The following is a 23,070-nucleotide window of genomic DNA, read 5'->3' on the forward strand; positions in this document are numbered from 1 at the left end:
TAAAGAACAGTTTGAACAGCCAGTGAACACCGCATTGCAGTAGTCAATCCTACTAGAGATAAATGCATGAATTAATTTCTCACAATCCTGTTTATTTAGAAAGCGCCTTAATTTCCTAACATTTTTAAGATGGAAAAAACATGTTTTGGACGACTTTGTAATATGTGCTTTAAATGACATGCTAGAATCAAAGATAACTCCTAGATTGCGGGCTGATTCAGTAAAATTAATTGGGATTCCAACTGAGTTAAATGACGACAAAATATTGCTGTGATCAGCGTCATTCCCTCCAACAATTAACATCTCTGTTTTATCTGTATTTAAAGAATACAGAGAAAGTAGTTCTCATTCATCCATTCCTTTAATTCACTAACACAACTAATTAAAGACAACATCGGAGAAACTTCATTTGATTTAAATGAAAGGTATAACTGGGTGTCATCTGTATACGAGTGAAAATTAACATTATGTTTCCTAATGAGAGATCCCAGTGGAAGCATGTAAAGTGAAAACAGTAAAGGTCCCAGTACTGAGCCCTGCGGGACACCATATTGAACTTCTGTGTATAATGATGGAGTACTGTCTGCACATTTCTGTACATACTGGAATCGATTTGATAAATAAGAACTGAACCAAGCGAGCACGGGGCCTGTAAGCCCAACATCGTTTTCTAGCCTGTGCAGTAAAATAGAATTGTCAATGGTGTCAAATGCTGCACTTAAGTCCAACAACATAATTACAGTGAAGTTTCCGTCATCAGAGGATATCAGAATGTCATTTACAACCTGTGTTAGTGCCGTTTCTGTACTATGACCAGTGCGAAAGTCAGACTGGAATTTCTCAAATAAATTGTAATGTGTAAGGTGTGACTGAAGCTGACTGGCGACTACTTTTTCTAGTATTTTAGAGAGAAATGGTAAATTTGAAATAGGCCTATAATTATTTAGTATGTGTGGGTCTAGGTCTGACTTTTTAAGTAAAGGTTTAATGACTGACACTTTTAGTGCATCAGGTACTGTGCCATGCAGTAATGAACTATTGATAACGGTTAGAATAGGCGCTGCAAGAACATCCATTGCATTTTTTACTAGTTTTGTTGGCACTGGACCTAGGGAACAAGTAGTGGGCTTCATTTTAGTAATTAAAGTTAAGACTTCCTGGTGAGTTACAGGATTAAAATTACTAAAGTGCTGAATGCAATGTGCGGCAGGGTCTGCTAAGCTAGTACAGTAATCCCTCGCTATATCGTGCTTTGACTTTCGCGGTTTCGCTCTATCGCGGATTTTATATGAAAGCATAACTAAATATATAACGCGGATTTTTCGCTGCCGGGTTCTGCGGACAATGTGTCTTTTTACTTCCTGTACATGCTTCCTCAGTTGGTTTGCCCAGTTGATTTCATACAAGGGACGCTATTGGCGGATGACTGAGAAGCTAACCAATCAGAGCACGCAGTTAAGTTCTCCTGACTGAGAAGCTAACCAATCAGAGCACGCAGTTAAGTTCCTGCTTGCTGAATGCAGTGTTAACCAGGAAGTCTTGTCTCGCTCATTCAGCATCAACATGTTTCGCTGTGTAAAGAGTTGTGCTCTTTTGTGTTTATCTTTGTGCATAGTCAAGCCCTTCATTATGGCTCCAAAACGATCTGCTACTGCTTCAGGGGCCGTGCCCAAGCAAAGCGGAAGATGTTAACGATTGCGAAAAGGTAAAAGCGTTTTGGATTTGTTGAAGGCTACGATTCTTTTTATTTAAAAAGTAGGAAAGGAATATAAGATCTACGGCCGCAGTGTCCTTTTAACCAGGGTGCAAAACAAGTTGTAAGTGGATGTAATAAGGCAGTATGGATGGAATCTGCTTTAGGGATTTGGATTGAAGTATGCCAAAAGAAGAACAACGGCAGTGCTACACAATCGCCTGAAGTGGCTCCTTTAAGGGCTGTAACGCTCTCCTTTGTTGTGCAGTAAAATAAAACTCATTGTTATCGGACAAGTCATCGTGTCATTGTTGGTGAGTAACCATAATTAATTTTCTACTTACAGTACTTAGTACATGTACGTACGTTTAGTGTCACTGTACAAACACATTTACTGTATACTATTTTTGTTGCATTGTACGTATTTATTGCTGGTGGCCTGTCTATCGTAATGGCTGTAACGTGATATCGGAGACACTCAATATCTTTAAAGTAATATTTAGGTTTTACTGTATATAAACAGTGTGTTTATATACATAATTTCAATGAATCTTACCTAGTATCTAGGAGAATACAAAGGGATTATGCTGTATAACTCTGCGGGGAATATTTATAAACAGTGTGGGAGAGTTTATAAGGGCTTAAAATATATAAAAATAACCATAGAAACATATGGTTTCTACTTCGCGGATTTTCACCTATCGCGGGGGGGTCTGGAACGAGATGCTGAGATCTGGGATCTTATATTTTTAATTTTCTCATTGAAGAAGTTCATAAAGTCTGTACTGCTAATATCTGTTGGTATTTTGCACTGTTGATCTGAATTGCCATTTGTTAATTTAGCCACTGTTCTAAACAGTACCCGAGGATTTTATTATTGCTATCTATTAATGTAGAATAGTATTCTGAGCGAGCTTTAAAGAGGGCTTTTTTATATTTATTAACACTCTCTGTCCATGCAATTTGAAAGACATGTAGCTTTGTTGTTCTCCATCTGCGCTCCAGTTTTCAACACTCTAATTTAAGAGCTCGAGTATTTTCATTAAACCAGTGAGAGTTTCTATGTGCTTTGATTACTTTTGTTTTAAGGGGAGCCACTGTGTCCAGAGCATCTCTCAAGGTCACATTATAATGTGATATTAGCTGATCTAAATTGTTTTCCATGTTTACATCTGATGTTAACTGATCTAAATGGTTTTCCACAATTACACTCGACTTACTCAAGGTATCTATAAATTTTGAAGCAGAATTACAATCTAGATGTCGCACTGTCTTTGTTTTAATCTGTGAGTGCGTTGGCATGGGAAGAACTAAATCAAATGTAATTAAGAAGTGATCGGAAATAACTACATTTAATGGAGTAATATTTAAATTTTGAATTTCAACTTTGTAAGTTATAATTAAATCTAATGTGTGGTTATGATTATGAGTTGGACCTTTGACAATCTGACAAAATCCTACTGAATTTAACAAATAAGTAAAACATTTGCTAAAAGTGTCAGTTTCCACATCAATGTGTACATTAAAATCCCCCATCAGAACTACATGATCATAATTTATAGCCAAATCAGACAGAAGGTTGCTAAATTCAGTCATGAACAATGAATATGGCCCTGGTGGTCTGTAGACTAGCACTATAATTGTGTTGGAATCTGTTTTAATATTTAAAATGAATGCCTCAAAGGATGTAAAGTTGCCTACATTTTTAGGAGTGATTTGCATTTTGTTACAATGAATTATTCCAAGGCCTCCTCCTCGACCAGAATCTCTAGACTTATGAAGGAACGAGTATCCATCTGGTGACGCCTCTGCTAGGGGAACAGTGTCACATTTACTAAGCCAGGTTTCAGTAAGAAGACACAGATCAGATTTTGTACTTAATATGATATCATTTACCAAAACAGCTTTAGTGCCAAGAGAGCGAATGTTCAATAAACAGCATTTAAAACTGCATGGTTCTTTCTGAACTGCTGATATATTTTTTGTTTTAATTTGAATTAAATTTCTATTACAGATGCCCCTGGTGGAGGATCTGGTTTTATTCCTTGGTCTAATTATACACCTTATTTTTTGGTTATCAATTAATTTAAGGTTTGTATCAAGACTAAATTTACTGGATGCCCCACAACAGGGATTATGGGTAACAGCTTCAGGAAAATAACAGGTGGGATAAACAACAGCCTGTGATTTAAGATCACATGACTGTGGCCTGGATGGTGCTCTAATCAGTCAACCAGGCAGTTTTGCTGCCATATTTTGGGATAATACATAAGATCCCCTCCAGTTAGGATGAAGACCATCTCTTCTGAAAAATCCAGGCCTTTCCCAAAAATCATCCCAATTGTTCACAAATGCTATGCTTTTATTTGCACACCAGGTTTCTAGCCAGCAGTGAAAGGAATGCAATCTGCTATAAATCACATCCCTCTATATAATCTTGGTAAGGGACCAGATACAATTAAATTGCGACATTTTGTTTTAGCTTTGGTGCATAGAGATGATGTTCCGCTTTAATACCTCAGATTGCTGTAAATAAATATCATTAGTGCCGACATGCAGCAATAAGATAGATACTTCATCGCCGGCAACACGGTCCAATCGGCCTTTATGCCAGAAATCTTGGCCCCTGCAAGGCACTTAACATTAACTGCTGGTTTAACATAGTTTGGAATTCTAACATTCCGCAATATGGAATCACCAATTATGAGCACTTTATTATTCTCAGTTTCCACAGGCGCGCTGCGGAGAGCTGAGAACCTGTTCTGGGTCCGAATTGGTGACCTGGGTGCTGGGGGACTAAATTTTGGATTCTTAGACCCCGTCTTACTGTTACCCACTCGCCGATGAATGCTGATTTCGGCCGCACTGACTACAGTGGGACCTGGAGAGACTGAAGCCGAATCAGAAGTAGCCGAATTTTCTAAACAAACCGAGTCGATCCAATTTTCGGTTTGCCTAATCGCTATCAGATTCCTAACGCAGTCCTCCAATTCGCGTATTTTCCCGAACAACTCTAAATTAACTAAACATTTTTGGCAGGTGAAGCTATCTGCACTGTCGGCCGGAAAACCTGAGCTGTACATACTGCAGGACACACAACATATAAACGTGCCCTCGATGGGCAGAGAGCAAATAGAACTTACATTAAGTGTTGAAGTCATCTTTGCCGTTTTTATAGGTGCTTCGGCGCTTTCCGTGTTCAGCTGAAACAACGTCGCTTTAAGTTTCCACCACCCGCTGAGCGATCAACTTTAATTTCTCACTGATGGTTATTTCTACTGGTCAGCTGCCGGCTTTACCTCAGGTGAACTTGCTCGGGTGCTTTCGAAGGGCTACGTGCCTGTGGGAGATGCCGTCGCTATCTCTGCTTCTGCTCGCTGATCCGCTCTCTGCTTCCGCTCGCTCGCACGATACCTCAGGTGAACGCAGCTATCAGAAAAATCATTTCGAAGTGCACTACGTGCAGAAGATACAATGCGAAAGCTGGTGAGCAAAAAATGGCAGATTTGCCAGAAGATCGCCTAGCACCCAACAAACCGCCTTTCACTAATGTTGGAGTCGATTATTTTGGATCCTTTTTTGTCAAAAGAGGACGAAGCTTCGTCAAAAGGTATGGAGTAATTTTCACCTGTTTAACAACTAGAGCCGCGCACATTGAGATTGCACACAATTTAGACACGGATTCCTGTATCCAAGCGATTCTCAGGTTTAAGAGTAGAAGAGGCCGGGTTGAAATCATACGCTCAGATAATGGAACAAATTTTGTTGGAGCAGAAAGAGAGCTACGAGAAGCCACAAAAAATTTGGAACACGAAAAAATCGGCAACGAAATGATGCGAAGAGAAATCAAATGGATTTTTAACCCACCATCAGCCTCTCATCAAGGCGGAGTTTGGGAAAGACAAATCAGAAGTATAAGAAAGATTTTAAATACGACATTAAACCAACAAACACTCGATGATCAAAATCTTCATACACTGATGTGCGAAGTGGAATCAATACTTAACAGACCCCTTACAGAGACATCTAACGATCCTAATGATCTGGAACCGCTCACACCCAATCATCTATTGTTATTGGACACTCAACCCGAAATGCCACCTGAACTTGTTTCAAAAAACGAATCGTATCCAAGAAGACGCTGGAAACAAATTCAATACATGGCAGATTTGTTTAGGAAAAGATGGACTAAAGAGTATTTGCCAATACTTCAGGAACGTTAAAAATGCCTTACACCAAAAAGAAATTTTGAACCGGGAGACATCGTTCTAATTGTGGATAAAGCTACACCTCGCAATTCTTGGGTAATGGGTCGAATCATCAAGACAATGCCAGATGCCAAAGGCGCAGTCAGAAGAGTTTGTGTGCAAACCAAAAACAGTACACTGGACAGACCCGTGAACAAACTGTGCCTGATCCAGGAGGGATCAAATAATTAAAATGACTCATTTTCTTTTTGCATGCCTAATTTTAAAGCTTTCTTAAATTTAGTGCTTGTGTTTATACATTAGAGTTTAAGCTTTAAAATTTCTTAAGTTTAGTATTTGTGTTTTTTATAGTAGAAACTAAGTTTTAAGCTTCTTAAGGTTTGTTTTAAGTTTGGTAAAGTAATGAAGGCTCTTATTAAGTAAACTTAAGTAATTGATTTCAGCCCTAGCATAAACAATTAGAGGCCGGATGTGTAAGAGCCATTTTCCTAGTTCTATAAAATCTATGAATATTTATTAGATGATAATACATAAAATATGGGAGGTTCCTATAACCCCCATGAACAGAATTGAGTTGGTATTTTCCTGTCATTTCTTAACAGTTATGAGTTAACAATGTTCTCCAGTTAGTGTTTAGCCTCGCCTTGTGTAAGGTACAGAGGCATACGGTTTTTTAACCGTGTTCTTGTTTGTGCTCGCGTTGCGTTGCTTGCGCACGTGACCGTACCTGGACGCATGTCTATGTGCCAACGGCCTAAGGGCCTTTTGAGTGTGAAGTAACTCGTAAAATAAAAGATTTAAGTGTTGAACCGTATGTTTAAAGCATACAGAAGAAGAAATAAATAACCTTTAAGTACAGAAATAACCAAAGCTTCTTAAGAAAAGCTAAGTTTATAGAAGATGCATAGAATAAAGGCAAAAAAAAAGGAAAAATGTATGTAACTATTTTTCTTTTTATTCTTGTGTGGATTATTTGCTTTTAACTTTCACTAAATATTTTTAAAACAAACTTTTGGACTGAGAGATTTCTTTGACACGCGTCTTACCCGTGCCTGACTTCGCCTTATACATCGGCGGCTACATCCTACATGTTGAACTTTCTTATTTATGGCCCCATCTTCGCAAAATTTGGTGGGTGGCTTCTCTGCGCTAACCGAAACTGATGTACGTACTTATTTCGGTGGTATGGACGCCACTGTCGGCCACCATATTGAACTTTCCAACGTCAGACTCACTGACTCACAGACTTACTTATCACTAATGCTCCAACTTCCCGTGTAGGTAGAAGGCTGAAATTTGGCAGGCTCATTCCCTACAGCTTACTTACAAAAGTTAAGCAGGTTTCATTTCGAAATTCTACGCGTAACGGTCATAACGGTCGACAACGTCCACTATGTTAAACTTTCTTATTTATGGCCCCATCTTCACGAAATTCCCGGCTTCCTTGCGCTAACTGAAACCGATGTACGTACTTATTTCGGTGGTATGACGCCACTGTTGGCCGGCATATTGAACTTTCCAACGTCACTAATTCTCCAACTTCCAATGTAGGTAGAAGGCTGAAATATGGCAGTCTCATTCCTTACAGTTTATTTACAAAAGTTAAGCAGGTTTCATTTCGAAATTCTACGCATAACGTTCATAACGGTCGACAACGTCCGCCATGTTGAACTTTCTTATTTATGGCCCCATCTTTACGAAATTTGGTAGGCGGCTTCGCTGCGCTAACCGAAACTCATGAATGTACTTATTTCGGTGGTATGATGCCACTGTCAGCCGCCATATTGAACTTTCCAACGGTCTTTGTTACTTATGGGCCCATCTTCAAGAAATTTGGTACGCGGGTTCCCAACGCTAACTGAATCCTACTTACGTACATATATACCTCCATAGCCTGCAGCTCGGTCGCTGTGTGAGGCGGCGTTGGGTCCCCCATCCCCATGCCTCCCACGCTGTTGGCTGCCTGCTTTATAAGGCCATCCGTCGCTCCGGTCTCTTTATTCCCTTCCTTGCTTCGCCATGGGATTCACGTCTCCCTGCTAATAACTACAGCCTGTTTATTTAATCCACGGCTTCTCCGCTGTTTTATTGTTCGTTTATTACGATTATAGTTATTGTGTAGGTATTTTAGACTTACTTTACATTGTTTAGGTACCCATTTCCTTTATCGTTCCAACCGTACCCCCATTAACATGTCTATCGAGGTGATCATCATCGATCAAAGAACTGTCACTTACCGAGTGGTTTCCATGCCCGGAGATGGCACCTGCCTTTTCCATTCTCTGTGTTACATTTTGCACGGCCATATCAGGCTCACTCTTGATATCCGGAGGAACATTGTGTCTTATGTATTGAATGACTGGGACAGGTTCAAGGTGTGGACTGAGGACGGTACAGGAGATAATTATACTACACAGGAGCACTATAAGAGTGAAATGCTTAAGCCCTTCACCTATGGTTCTGCATGTGAGTTGATGGCTGCATCTGAATTGTTCGGTTGTCACTTTCAAGTGTACCGAGATGGCCAAATATTTTACACCTTTGGACAAACGCCAATGCCTCTTAAACATCTTAGATTCACAGGTGACGATTTCAGTAGTGGACATTTTGATGTTTATGAATGTTTAAACTCTCAAAAGCTGGATGCAAAGTTATCGATGAAACCGGTTGTATGCTTACAACGCTTGACAGATGCCGAATGTCACTTCAGCACAAGTCCTACAAATACTGTCGTAATTGAAACAAACCATGAAACTCAAACCGATTATGACAGCAGCAATCCAAGCTGTGAGATTTGAGGCAAGATTGCTTTTCACATGGCCAACTGTACGTTGCATGCTCAAGAGTAAGCTCAGCGCACAGCTTGGTCATATTACAACCGGATTGCCGAACTGACAACGTGGTATACAAAGAGATCCTTAACAAATAATTATTGGTATATTTTCCCTCAGTTTAAAAAGGTTTACTTTTCTTCTTAATAAAAATTTTATGGCAGTACTTCGCTGCTGCGAAGCACGGGTATTTTGCTAGTTTATTAATAAAAGGCAAAGCCCTCACTGACTGACTCACTCACTCACTGACTCATCACTAATTCTCCAACTTCCCGTGTAGGTGGAAGGCTGAAATTTGGCAGGGTCATTCCTTACAGCTTACTTACAAGAGTTAGGTGGGTTTCATTTCGAAATTCTACGCGTAACGGTCATAACTGGAACCTACTTTTGTCCATATATACGGCCATTGCCTGCAGCTCGGTCGCAGTGTGAGGCAGAGTTGCGTCCCTCATCGTCACGCCTCCCATGTAATTGAGTGCCTGCCCATATAAGGTAAATATTCGCAAATGAAGAACTAGTGCCTCACGTGAACTGACTGAACGCAGTACGTAGAGAACAAGGAAGAGCTCCAAAGAGCGCTGAACAAAAAATGCCTTACACAATTGAGAAGGGAGCAAAAGAATATGAAGCGAGTGACGCATACAAGCATATTCATAAGTGCAGCTACTGTGGAAACAAAGCACGGTGTAAACCGTAAGTTTAAATTAAGTTCATAGACATGCTGCCGTTTGTCTGTTCTGCTTGTATGTGTAGCCTGTGCGTGTGTGTGTCTCTCTCGCCGTGTGTGTGTGTGTGTGTCTCTCTCTCTCTCTCTGCACAGAGAATGCACAGGAAGAGACTGAACACGTGCCATGTGGGCATATATATATATTGTCACAGGTGGCTGGGTGCGGTCAGCAGTCAGCCACCTATTTAAGGAGCCGCCCTGCAATCAAGGCTGGAGTCGGGTGAGGAGGAAGGACGAGGTCGGTGCAGGAGGCGAGGGAGAGGCCCAAGTGTGATTTGTGTGAGAAGAAGAAAGTGGCTATTGAGAGCCTGGACTTTGGGAGACTGTGGGGCTTGGTGGCGGTGCACGTAAGACTTTGTATATAGTAGAACTGTGAATAAACGTGTGGTGATATATATACTAGCAAAATACCCGCGCTTCGCAGCGGAGAAGTAGTGTGTTGAAGAAGTAACGAAAAAGAAAAGGAAACTTTTTAAAAATAACGTAACATGATTGTCAATGTAATTGTTTTGTCACTGTTATGAGTTCTTTAACACACTACTTCTCTGCTGCAAAGCGTGGGTATTTTGAGAGTAGTACTATATAATGCATGAATATTACTTTGCATGGAATAGAGGAAGGTAACAATTGTTCTTTATTCATAACATTCTGTTTAATCTGCTATATCTGTTATATTAGTGGTGATTATTAAATTAACTGTGCTGGCTCTCATACTCTACATGAGTATTGTGGTTTGAACTCTGAAATTTTGACATAGCGAGACCTGGTTTAGGTAATTGACTACGGTTGTAAAATAGGATGGAAGACAAATAACCAATTTTTCATGGAATGAGTGACCAACAAAAGAGACAACCTTCCATCGGTAGGTGAGGGCATACTCCTCTGTAGCCAAAATCTTCACCTCCTATTTACCAGTGCAGTATCAATCAATCAGATGCAGAAGGTTAATGCCCATCATGAGGGCAAGAGTATCCTAATTCCTATTTCTGGTAGTACCCCTGGAAGCCAAATGTTCTAGACTACATATTCTTAAATTTCCGAAGCTTGTTAATTAACAGATTGAACAAATAATATAAAATTTGACTATGTTTGCTATGGTAATTTATTTTATAAATACAAAATGATCTTAAAAAGGGGAATAATGTATCAATAAAATAAAGTATTAATTTACTGTACCTCTTGCAGTTCTCTTTGGATGTTTTCAAGCTCAGTACATCCATCCTAAGAAAACATAATTAAACATTATGCAGTACATGTCTCAAAATAGATTAGGTTTCTTCTAAAAATAATACATTACAAAATTTAAATTGCTAATTTGCAATCACAGAAAAGGCAAAACGACAACAATATTACTGAAAATGTATGGTTGATTTATAATATTGTGTTAGGGTAAAACAATTCCATGAAAGCAATTGCGTAGCATTTTAAAAAATTACAAGCTACAATATTTGTATAGTTTAATAGATTTTACTTGTCTGGACTGTTAGTGATAAAGTAACTTTGAAGTGGTTAAATGGTTATAAAATATACTTTCCGAAGCAGAATAAGTATAAACCGAAGACACCAGTTTAGGAGACGAACCTCATGCCATCTGTGAAGCATGTTGGTGAAATGCTATTGTTTGGAGTTACTTTGCTGACTCAGGGCCTAGTCACCTTCATCAAGTCAAATGTGAATTCTGCCTCATATTTACATATGCTTCAGGAGATTGTGAGGCCATCTATTTGAAAGTTAAATATGAAAAAAGACCCTTCAGTACAATAATGATCTGAAACACACTAGCAAATCCAGTAAGGAATGGCTCTGAAAAGAAGAAATGGATGGTTATGGGCTGGCATAGTGAAAGCCCTGATTTGAATCCCATTGAAATGTTGTGGGAGCATTTGAAACGGGCAGTTCTGGCAAGAAAACCTACTAACATCTTGCAACTGAAGGAATTTTGCAGGTGGAGTGGTCAAAAATTTCACTGAGTCGATGTCACTAAAACAGTTGGGTAGTTATGCAAAATGCCTACAAGAAGTCATCCCTACTAATTGGGCAATACAAAATTCTGAGATCAAAGGTGTGCTTGCTTTTTTCCTCAGGAGATCCACAGTAGATCATTATTTAACAGAAATATCCGTAGATGTAAATAACTTAAAAGGCAAATTTTCCGTGTGTATTTCACCTTTATCGGTAGGTACAGTTTGCATGAAGATCTACTGTTTGCATATTCAAATATGTACAGTAGAGAAAGTCAAGAGTTTCCATTGGGAATACTTACTTTTTCAAATGACTGTATGTACCATTTAGTGCCTTAGGAAGATAAAGTGATTAATTGAAGACCTCACCTGTCTTGTACAGACATTTTTGTAATGGTACGGGACCCTCTTAAAGAAGATGATACATCTTTTGAGCAGTACACATGCACCACGAGGTACTGTTTTCCAATATAAAAATTAAATTGAAGCACAGATCTATACTAAGGGATGCTCACCATGCTCAATTTCTGGGGCCTCATGTATAAATGGTGAGTACTCACAAAAATGTTGCATACCCCCAATTCCACACACTCTTTCAGATGTATAAAAACTAAATTTGGCGTAAAGCCACGCACAATTTCACCGAAGCCCCTCACCTTGCAAACACACTTGTCTGCTCGGTTATGCAAACTGATGGCACCCAGCGTCAAAGCAGTGCTACTGTTTGTGTGGCCTCCTGATTTCAGATTCACGTCAGTGACACAGGATTTATCATGTTTACCGAAATTAAATCTATATTGGCTACAAATTTGAGGCACTTGATTGTAATCATTCTGTAACAATATTGTTTAATGGTGCACGCAATGGCCAAACTATTTCAACTACTATAGCTGCTTTAGCGTTGTTATTCTCAGTGCATTACTCAGAGTATTTTAACCTATGGTGTCTGTTTGTGCAATCACATCTGTACAGTAGCTGATTGGAAAGCCCTGCAGGACATTTAGAGTACATGCTGCAGCCTCTGGAAAGCCAAAAGCCTTTGCATGGATTCCACTCAGCCACGCACAGAGTGTATTTGAACGTCTCTCACCCGGCAAACACTTCATAGCTTTTCCTGCACAAACCTCAAGGCTCAGAAACAGTTCAATCTATCAAGTGCTCCCGGTAGAACAGTTTCAACTTATAATTACAATTACCTCACTATTAACTCTGCAACTGTAATATTACACAACCTGAGCCACTTTATGAGCCATGTGCCATCTCCACTATATTTTTATTTTGTACTATTGTACTTATTCTTTCGTATGGTATATTTTTCGTTGATTTTATTATTATTGTTATTTTATTGGAAAATTAATTTATGGAGGATTTGTATATTGAATCTCATTGTACTGTACAATGAAAATGAAGGAATTCGACAGAAGAGAGCCCATATTTATAGATGATGAAGACTGGCTTCAAGTCAATTTAGTTTTCTAAGAGCTATCTTCTTGGAGCTGTGAGCTGTTTAAATACTAGGATGTATACTTGATATTTTTTGATGAAATGCATTAAAGTATGTACAGTATATTACATTTTACAGATAAATTATTAACTACATTTAAATAATGTGTACTGTTAATAATTAAACATGTGCGGACACGGTGGCACAGCAATAGTGATGAGCTGGGGCCCTATCCAGGGATTGATCCTCCCTTGTGTTGTATGCTTCCTGGGACTGGCATGACCCTGGATAGATAAATGGATGGAATAATTCAACATGTATTACAAAGATTTTTCAATGTTCCTTAACATTCTTGAAAAATCTGCGTTCTAAGCTTACGGCTGGGTATACATTTAATACAGAGCTTATATTGTGGCGATTGGTTATGTGGAGAGAAAAAAATGGAAGGACAGGATTTGGGGGTTGGTACTGCTGCAATAAATTATTTCATCCAGGGTCGCATGCGTCCCAGAAAATATCTTGCTGGAAGCGGGACAAGTCCCTGAACGGGAGAGGCACAAGTAATTCTGGATGGGGTCGAGGTAGGAATTATTATGGATGGGGTTTGGAGGCAGAAACAATACCTGGACAAGGGAGGCAGGAACAATTCTTGGACGGGGCGCTACCTAATCGCTACCACTGCCCCACTGTGTCCCCATGTTTAGTACGTACTTTAATGCATTTCTTTATGAAAATGATATCAAGTATAAATATTAGTATTTTAAAATGTTGAGAGAGCTGTAATATAATAAATGTAATGTATTCTGTGTGGTGATCCGTGCCTTTACGCTCCTGTGTGTGAAAGAGAAAGAGCATTTAACACTAGAATTACCAGAGCCTACGAAAAAACTCGTAATTCCGTCCCACCTTAAACTGCTTCTTAAATCCCTTCACACCTCTCCGCCAGCGTTCTTTGTCTTCTAAATGTGCTGATAAAGAGAAGCTTGGAGCAGCCGGATATTCCATCCCCCCACCAATTTAGAACGTGCACGAACTTCAGCTTGATTGAGTATCTGGGAGTGAAGTGGAGTTTTAGAGTGGAAATAATAGATCGTTATTTGGAACACACGCATTTCATGTCTGTTCCGTTTCTACAGTAATCTGTGTCCCCCCGGTTCTGACACACAAACGCTGGCGAAGCTGCCTTCTTCGTATCTCACCGTCACTTGATTTTCTTTTTATTCAGTTTTATTGAGTGTTCCTGCCAGTCCCCGCATGTTGCTGTATGCGGTTTCTTTTGTACTCCAGGACATGCAGAGGAAAGAATGGTAAAGACCAGTAACTTCGGCGCTATATGCAATCATCAGACACTCCCCATCTGCCCGTGTCGTTCAAACACAGGAACATATATTGGTGTAAAAGTATAACAAAAGTGCACTTTTATTCAAGTGCACTTTTTCCATCGCCTTTTCCTGTAAGAAGCAATGTACACACTTCTCTCTATGCTGTGGTTTCTATTACACACCTGAAAGAAAGAGACAATACATGTGAAAATATCCAGCATACAGCAACATGCGGGGACTGGCAGGAACACTCAATAAAACTGAATAAAAATAAAATCAAGTGATGGTGAGATACGAAGAAGGCAGCTTCGCCAGCGTCTGTGTGTCAGAACCGGGTGGGGGTGCGTTAGTATGCATCGTGGTACAACGCAGAGCTATAGCGCGTCTGTATTCTGTTTCTTTTGTACTCCAGGGCATGCAGAGGAGAGAATAGTAAAGAGCAGTAAGTTCGGCGCTATATGCAATCAGCAGACACTCCCCATCTGCCCGTTGTTTTGTTATACTTTTACACCAACTTATGTTCCTGTGTTTGAGCATGCTCAAACGGGCATGCTCAAAAAATACACGTGTAATGCCACAAAAAGTGCACACAGACACTTCATTTCGCAAACAAAACAAGTGCACTTTTATTCAAGACTACCTGTATAACCGAAGAAAAAAGAAAGCAAGTTACAGTAGGCGATTGATACGACAGCTTGCATGGTGCAATGCTAAGAAGTGCTGATTTTCATTCCGTGCTATATAAAATCATCACATTCAAATATTAACAGTTCCCGCACACCCAAGGACCGTCCTTCCTACATTTACGACACGTGTACTTGTTGCGTGTACACACCTCTCTGTGCTATGGTTTCTATTACACTGAATGAGCACCTGACACTGTACTTTCTTCCCTGGGGGAAGGTCCCGCATCAGAGAATTTCCAGTTCCTGCATAAATTCACACCCGATCTGACGCTGTTCGTTTCAAATAATATTGCATTAGTGCGATTATATTTTCACATATATTGTCTCTTTCTTTCAGGTGTGTAATAGAAACCACAGCATAGAGAGAAGTGTGTACATTGCTTCTTACAGGAAAAGGCGATGGAAAAAGTGCACTTGAATAAAAGTGCACTTTTGTTATACTTTTACACCAATATATGTTCCTGTGTTTGAACGACACGGGCAGATGGGGAGTGTCTGATGATTGCATATAGCGCCGAAGTTACTGGTCTTTACCATTCTTTCCTTCTGCATGTCCTGGAGTACAAAAGAAACAGCATACAGCAACATGCGGGACTGGCAGGAACACTCAATAAAACTGAATAAAAAGAAAATCAAGTGACGGTGAGATACGAAGAAGGCAGCTTCGCCAGCGTTTGTGTGTCAGAACCGGGGGGTTAGTATGCATCGTGGTACACTGCAGAGCTATAGCGTCTTTAGTGAAAACAGCCGTGTCAGATGGGGTTGTATGGATTGATTCTGAACGCGACTGAGAGAATGAAAAGTGAATTAAAAAAAAGCTAACCTTTACAAGGATCATAAATTGCACCGGCTGTTAGAGACTGAAATCAAATGTATGCTTTTATTCTAAAACAGTAAGACTAAGAGCAGTTTACTTCTTAAGCCACCAAAAAGTATTGTTTTTCCTCACCTCAGCTTCACTGAGAAGGACCTCCACTTGGCATTTGCTGAAAATCTTCTTGTTTACATGTGCATTTGACTTTTAACAAAATACTGAATGGAAGGGGATATTTAAATTGATTTTCATATTCAGATATGTAAAATTGTGGGAGGAGTCGGGGTAGGGCTATAAGGCATGTGCGTTAAATTTCACGTTTGTTGGGATTTATAAAAGGTAAGTGTGTGGAACTTGGCAAAAACAGTTTTATTCATCTGGAATTTTTTGTGCATATGCATGTTTCTGTTTTTGTCCGTACGCCATGTTTTAGTGTGAATTCTATGCACGTTTCTATACATTAAGCCACTGGTGATTACTGCTGCAGCCTTTCAACTTAGTATTCCAAATTTGTCTCAGCAGAAGCATAGGCAACTATCTGGAAAAACTTCATTTTATAATTAACTACTCGCAAAGGATGTCAATTGCCTATGGAAACATATTATTACTAATAGTACTATATAATGCATGAACATTACTTTGCATGGAATAGAGGAAGGTAACAATTGTTCTTTATTCATAACATTCTGTTTTATCTGCTATATCTGTTATATTAGTGATGATTAGTAAAATAACTGTGCTGGCTCTCATACTCTATGTGAGTATTGTGGTTTGAACTCTGAAATTTTGACATACAGAGACCTGGTTTAGGAAATTGATGACAGTTGTAAAGTAGGCTAGAAGACAAATAACACATTTTTCATGCAATGAGTGACCAATAAAAGAGACAACCTTCCGTCGTTAGGTGAGGGCACACTCCTCTGGAGCCAAAATCTTCACCTCATATTTCCCAGTGCAGAATCAATTAATCATATGCAGAAGGTTAATGCCCATTGTAAGAGCCATTTTCCTAGTTCTATAAAATGTATGAATATTTATTAGATGATAATGCATAAAATATGGGAGGTTCCTATAACCGCCGTGAATAGAATTGAGTTGGTATTTTCCTGTCATTTCTTAACAGTTTTGAGTAAACAATGTTCTTCAGTTAGTGTTTAGCCTCGCCTTGTGGATGGTACAGAGGCATACGGTTTTTTAACCGTGTTCTTGTTTGTGCTCACGTTCGTGCTTGAGCACGTTACCGAGCCTAGGCGCACGTCTATGTGCCAATGGCCTACGGGCCTTTTGAGTGTGAAGTAACTCGTAAAATAAAAGATTTAAGTGTTGAACCGTATGTTTAAAGCATACAGAAGAAGAAATAAAAAACCTTTAAGTATAGAAATAACCAAAGCTTCTTAAGAAAAGCTAAGTTTATAGAAGATACATTTTTCCCTCTTTTTTTGCCTTTATTCTATGTATGTAACTATTTTTCTTTTTATTCTTGTGTGGATTATTTGCTTTTAATTTTCACTAAATATTTTAAAACGAACTTTTGGACTGAGAGATTTCTTTGACACGCGTCTTACCTGTGCCTGACTTCGCCTTATACATCGGCGGCTACACTAAAGTTAAAAAAACAGCCTGAAGTTTTGAAACCTGCTTAAGATCTGAACCTGTTTAGGACTGAAAGTTTAAAATTGCCTTGGATTATAAAAGAAAGCAAGCCTGCATTTTCAATGCCATGGCATCTGAGTTCGGGGAGCCAGAGAACATTTCGAACCCCCATTGAAAGTAACAGTGGTGTCAGCGGAAGTCACGACGATCATGATGTTTCAATGGAGGATCATCTTGATGATGACATAAAGCCGTCCGATTCATTAACAACTAAACTTCAATCCGAAATGGACTACAAATACAAACAATTATCTAATGTGATGAAGTCTGTGAAGGATTTAAAAAAAAATGAATTTAATTGTGAATCTATAAAATCGATCATCGAGAACTTCGTTCTTTAACCAGAGAATGGAATATAAAAGGTTAAGTGACAAACTCTTATCCCTCCAGAGCAATGAAGATATACGGAAAATGCTTCAAAAGGACTTTGATGCTAAAATGGAAATTTTTCGCACATTTTCGGAAAATACGATGGAATGGGATTTTGAAGTAGCTCAAAATAAAAGCTATGATCAACAACCTGACTTTTCCAGTTACCAATTTAAGGATTATAAAAAGAAAGATGACATTTCCCCTGCAGTTAAAAATTCCCAAACCTCTGCAAAAACTAGCACAAGCACATTGACTACTTCTAGTAGTATCATCAGATCTCAAGAGGCAGCACACGCTGTTCTATTAATCAAAGCAGAGAACCAAAGAAAGCAACAGGCTCTAGATATGGAACAAATGCAGTTAAAAGCTGAGGAAATGCAGATAAAAGCTAAAAGAGATCAAATGGAATTGGAGGCAGCTATAGCAGAATCAGAAGCAAAATTGGGAGTTCTTAAAAGACGCTATCGAAGTTCAGATAAACCCAATTCTAGTAACGTCCCTCAGAAACCAGATTTGAGAAGCGTAAAACCACAAGAAGCAAGTATTCGTGACTTCACACGTAACAACGAAAGTAAAAAAAAATCCCAAGCAATCGCTTTATAATCAGCAAAATAAAGCGCCAGCACCTCGTCAACAATTGCTTTACGATAAGCGCTACGATCAACAGAAAGAACAACAGTATAAGACACAAGTGTCTTATGTGCAACACAAAAAGATCCCAATATTTGACGGCGATCCCTTGAAATATGTGGACTTTATAAGAGCATTTGACCGAGCTATCGATGAGGCGATAGAGAATCCGCGAGATAAGTTGGACTTTTTAGCGCAGTTTACTAAAGGTTCACCTCACGAGATTGTTAAACACTGTAAACACTTGTCACCGTTAGAAAGTTATCAAAAGGCCAGAAAGAAACTTGAAAGTCTCTATGGAAACCAGCTACAGAAAGCCGATGCCTATATGAGAAAAGAGAAAGGCGATCACAAATAAAGCCAAGCGATGGGAAGGACAGGCGATAATCACGAACTTTCTTGGTGAATGTATAAATATTATGCCCAACTTACAAAGCGGACAACAATTTGAAAGTAAGGATAACCTTCCTACTAAAGTCTCCAAACCTCCTCAAGACCTGCAAGCACCGTGGCAATGCAAAGTACAGAGTATTGAAAGTAAGGAGAGCAGGCGAACACCTCTCGCCGATCCAGTGAACTTTCTTAACGAACAGCCAACATCAGCTTTGGATCCCGCGTACAGCTCAGCTCCACAAAGCCATACCTTCAAGAAGGAAAAGGACAAAATTGATCAAGAGAAGTATCCCCTGAAAGGCGTCCTGAGAGAAAGCAGCTTTATTACAAACTTTTCTACTGCCGGCGAAAAAATGGATACAAACACTTCAGTCAAAACGGCAGAGACGGCTGGATGTACAAGCGGTAAACACTGTCTTTTGCAATGAAAGTCATGATCTTAACGAATGCAGTGCAATTCAGACATTAACTTATGAAAGTAAAATTGACCTTTTGAAATCTAAAGACTTATGCTTTAAGTGCCTTAAACAAGGACATTTTAGTAAAGACTGTGAAGAAAAGATTAAATGCCAAATATGTTCTCAGTTACATCCAGTAATTCTGCATATGAATAAAAAAGGCACAGACGATAAAGCCACACCTCCTAAAGAAGAGAACGTTAAGTCGGAAGAGAAAAACATTTCTTTTGCCCATATTTCTGTTGAGCCATTAGAGACTTGTTCTGATACCGGGGCCGGTAAAGAGTGTGTCTTAGCTGTGACTTCAGTTCAAGTTAAGTCCAAAACGAGTGAGAAATGTGTAGAAACATCTGCTCTAAAAGACTCTGACAGCTCAGCTACATTTTGCACTAAAAGTCTGCAAAAGCAGTTAAATCTTTTTGGAAGAAAGTCTCACATCTACATCAGCACTGTAGAAAGAGACACAGTAAATAGTCAGAAATTAGTAAAGTGTACAGCCCTAACGAAGTTACAAGTCTGTGGGATAGAAGAAAATACATTTTTTGATACACCAGAAGTGTACACACTGAACTCTGTACCTGTGAAAAGGGAGAACATCCCTAAAGAAAAAGATGTCAAGAAATTTTCTTGTCAAAAAAATGTGCATCTACCCCAGATAAATACTGACCAAAGCAATAATATTGTAATTACAACTCTATTATTAATATTGTTGTTGTTAAATACAAATGCCTGCAAAGTCATGGAGCCATGGCAAATCACACACAGTGAAGATGAAAGACTTTATGCTGTAAAAACATTCAGAGGGTGGCCCGAAGGTAATCTAAACAATGAACTGAACTGTCATTTCTTAACAGTTTTGAGTAAACAATGTTCTCCAGTTAGTGTTTAGCCTCGCCTTGTGTAAGGTACAGAGGCATACGGTTTTTTAACCGTGTTCTTGTTTGTGCTCGCGTTCGTGCTTGAGCACGTTACCGAGCCTAGGCGCATGTCTATGTGCAAACGGCCTACAGGCCTTTTGAGTGTGAAGTAACTCGTAAAATAAAAGATTTAAGTGTTGAACCGTATGTTTAAAGCATATAGAAGAAGAAATAAATAACCTTTAAGTATAGAAATAACCAAAGCTTCTTAAGAAAAGCTAAGTTTATAGAAGATACATTTTTTCTTCTTTTTTATGCCTTTATTCTATGTATGTAACTATTTTTCTTTTTATTCTTGTGTGGATTATTTGCTTTTAACTTTCAACAAATATTTTAAAACGAACTTTTGGACTGAGAGATTTCTTTGACACGCGTCTTACCCGTGCCTGACTTCGCCTTATACATCGGCGGCTACACCCATCATGAGGGCAAGAGTATCCCAATTCCTATTTCTGGTAGTACCCCTGGCAGCCAAATGTTCTGAACTACATATTTTTAAATTGCTGAAGCTTTTAATCATCAGATTGAACAAATCATATAAAATTTGGTTATGTTTGCAAAGCTAATCTATACTAATAAAAGGCAAAGCCCTCACTGACTCACTCACTCACTTACTCACTCACTCACTCACTGACTCATCACTAATTCTCCAACTTCCCGTGTAGGTAGAAGGCTTGGTGATTTGGCAGGTGTATTCCTTACAGCTTACTTACAAAAGTTAAGCAGGTTTCATTTCGAAATTCTACACGTAACGGTCATAACGGTCGATAACGGTCGACAACATCCGCCATGTTGAACTTTATTATTTACAACCCCATCTTCCCTGCGCTAACCGAAACCGATGTACATACTTATTTCGATGGTATGACACCACTGTCGGCTGCCATATTGAGCATTCCAAGCGTCACTAATTCTGCAACTTCCGTGTAGGTAGAAGGCTGGCCCCATCTTCACGAAATTTAGTAGGCAGCTTCCCTGCGCTAACCAAAACCAATGTACGTACTTATTTCAGTGGCATGATGCCACTGTCGGACGCTCATATTGAACTTTTCAACAGTCTTTGTTACTTATGGGCCCATCTTCAAGAAATTTGGTACACGGGTTCCCAACGCTAACTGAATCCTACTTACGTACATATATACATCCATAGCCTACAGCTCGGTCACCGTGTGAGGCAGCGTTGGGTCCCCCATCCCAACGCCTCAAATGTTGTTGGCTGCCTGCCTATATAAGACCGTCCGTCGCTCCGTTCTCTACATTCCCTTCCTTGCTTCAATACAATACAATACAATACAGTTTATTTTTGTATAGCCCAAAATCACACAGGAAGTGCCGCAATGGGCTTCACCACGGGATTCACGTCTCCCTACTGATAACTACAGCCTTTTATTCAATCCACGGCTTCTCTGCTGTTTTATTGTTCGTTTATTAAGATTATAGTTATTGTGTAGGTATTTTAGACTTATTTTACATTGCTCAGGTACCCATTTCCTTTATCATTCCAACCGCATACCCCCATTACCATGTCTATCGAGGTGATCACCATCGATCAAAGAACTGTCACTTACCGAGTGCTTCAATGCCCGGAGATGGCACCTACCTTTTCCATTCTCTTTGTTACATATTGCACGGCCATATCAGCCTCACTCTTGATATCCGGAGGAACATTGGGTCTTATGTATTGAATAACTGGGAGAGGTTCAAAGTGTGGACTGATGATGGTACAGGAGATAATTATACTACACAGGAGCACTATAAGAGTGAAATGCTTAAGCCCTTCACCTATGATTCTGCATGTGAGTTGATGGCTGCTGCTGAATTGTTCGGTTGTCGCTTTCAAGTGTACCGAAATGGCTAAATATTTTACACCTTTTGACAACCGCCAATGCCTTTTAAACATCTTAGATTCACAGGTGACGATTTCAGTAGTGGACACTTTGATGTTTATGAATGTTTAAGCTCTCAAAAGCTAGATGTGAATTTATCGATGAAACTGGTTGTATGCTCACAACGCTTGAGAGATGCCCAATGTCACTTCAACACAAGTCCTGCAAATACTGCCATAATTGAAACAAACCATGAAACTCAAACTGATTATGACAGCAGCAATCCAAGCTGTGAGATTTGAAACAAGATTACTGTTCACATGGCCAACTATAAGTTGCATATTCAAGAGTAAGCTCAGCGCACAGCTTGGTCATATTACAACCGGAGGAGCCGAACTCACACTGTGGTATACAAAGAGATCCTTAACAAATAATTATTGGCATATTTTCCCTCAGTTTAAAAAGGTTTAATTTTCTTCTTAATAAAAGTTTTAATGCAGTACTTCACCGCTGCGAAGCGCTGATATTTTGCTAGTTTATTTTATAAATATCAAATGGTCTTCTAGAGAGGAAAAATGCATCAATAAAATAAAGTATTAATATACTGTACCTGACGTTTCCTTTCCAGGGTACGGATCACAATAACTTGATCCTAAGAAAACATAATTAAACATTATGCAGTACATGTCTCAAAATAAATTAGGTTTGTTCTAAAAATCATACATTACAAAATTTAAATTGCTAAATTTGGCATCACAGAAAAGGCAAAACGACAACAATATTACTGAAAATTTATGTTAGATTTATAATATTCCTTTTTGGTAAAACAAGTCAATAAAAAGCAATTGTGCAACATTTAAAAAATTACAAGCTACAATATTTGTACAGTTTAATAGATTTAACTTGTCTGGACTGTTAATGACAAAGTAACTTTGAAACAGTTAAATGTTTATAAAATATACTTTCCGAAGTTGAAGAAGTATAAACTGAAGACACCAGTTTTGGAGAAGAACCTCAAGCCATCTGTGAAGGATGTTTGTGAAATGTTATTGTTTGGGGTTACTTTGCTGACTCAGGGCCTGGGCAACTTCATCAAGTCAACTGTGGATTCTGCCTCATATCAAAATATGCTTCA

At 39.1% G+C, this 23,070-nt stretch overlaps 1 long non-coding RNA gene across 1 annotated transcript in view; it reads right to left on the reverse strand.

The window, feature by feature from the left end:
* LOC120521009 overlaps positions 1 to 23,070 on the reverse strand; it is a 57,164-nt gene that overhangs the window by 13,947 nt on the left and 20,147 nt on the right. The window contains exons 3-4 of the long non-coding RNA XR_005631951.1: positions 22,546 to 22,587; positions 10,636 to 10,680 (exon numbers count right to left, since the gene is read on the reverse strand). This is a non-coding gene — a long non-coding RNA (uncharacterized LOC120521009). The remainder of the gene's footprint in view (positions 1 to 10,635; positions 10,681 to 22,545; positions 22,588 to 23,070) is intronic.

This window comes from Polypterus senegalus, unplaced genomic scaffold, assembly GCF_016835505.1.
Source record: "Polypterus senegalus isolate Bchr_013 unplaced genomic scaffold, ASM1683550v1 scaffold_3943, whole genome shotgun sequence".
Taxonomy (NCBI): Eukaryota; Metazoa; Chordata; class Cladistia; order Polypteriformes; family Polypteridae; genus Polypterus; species Polypterus senegalus.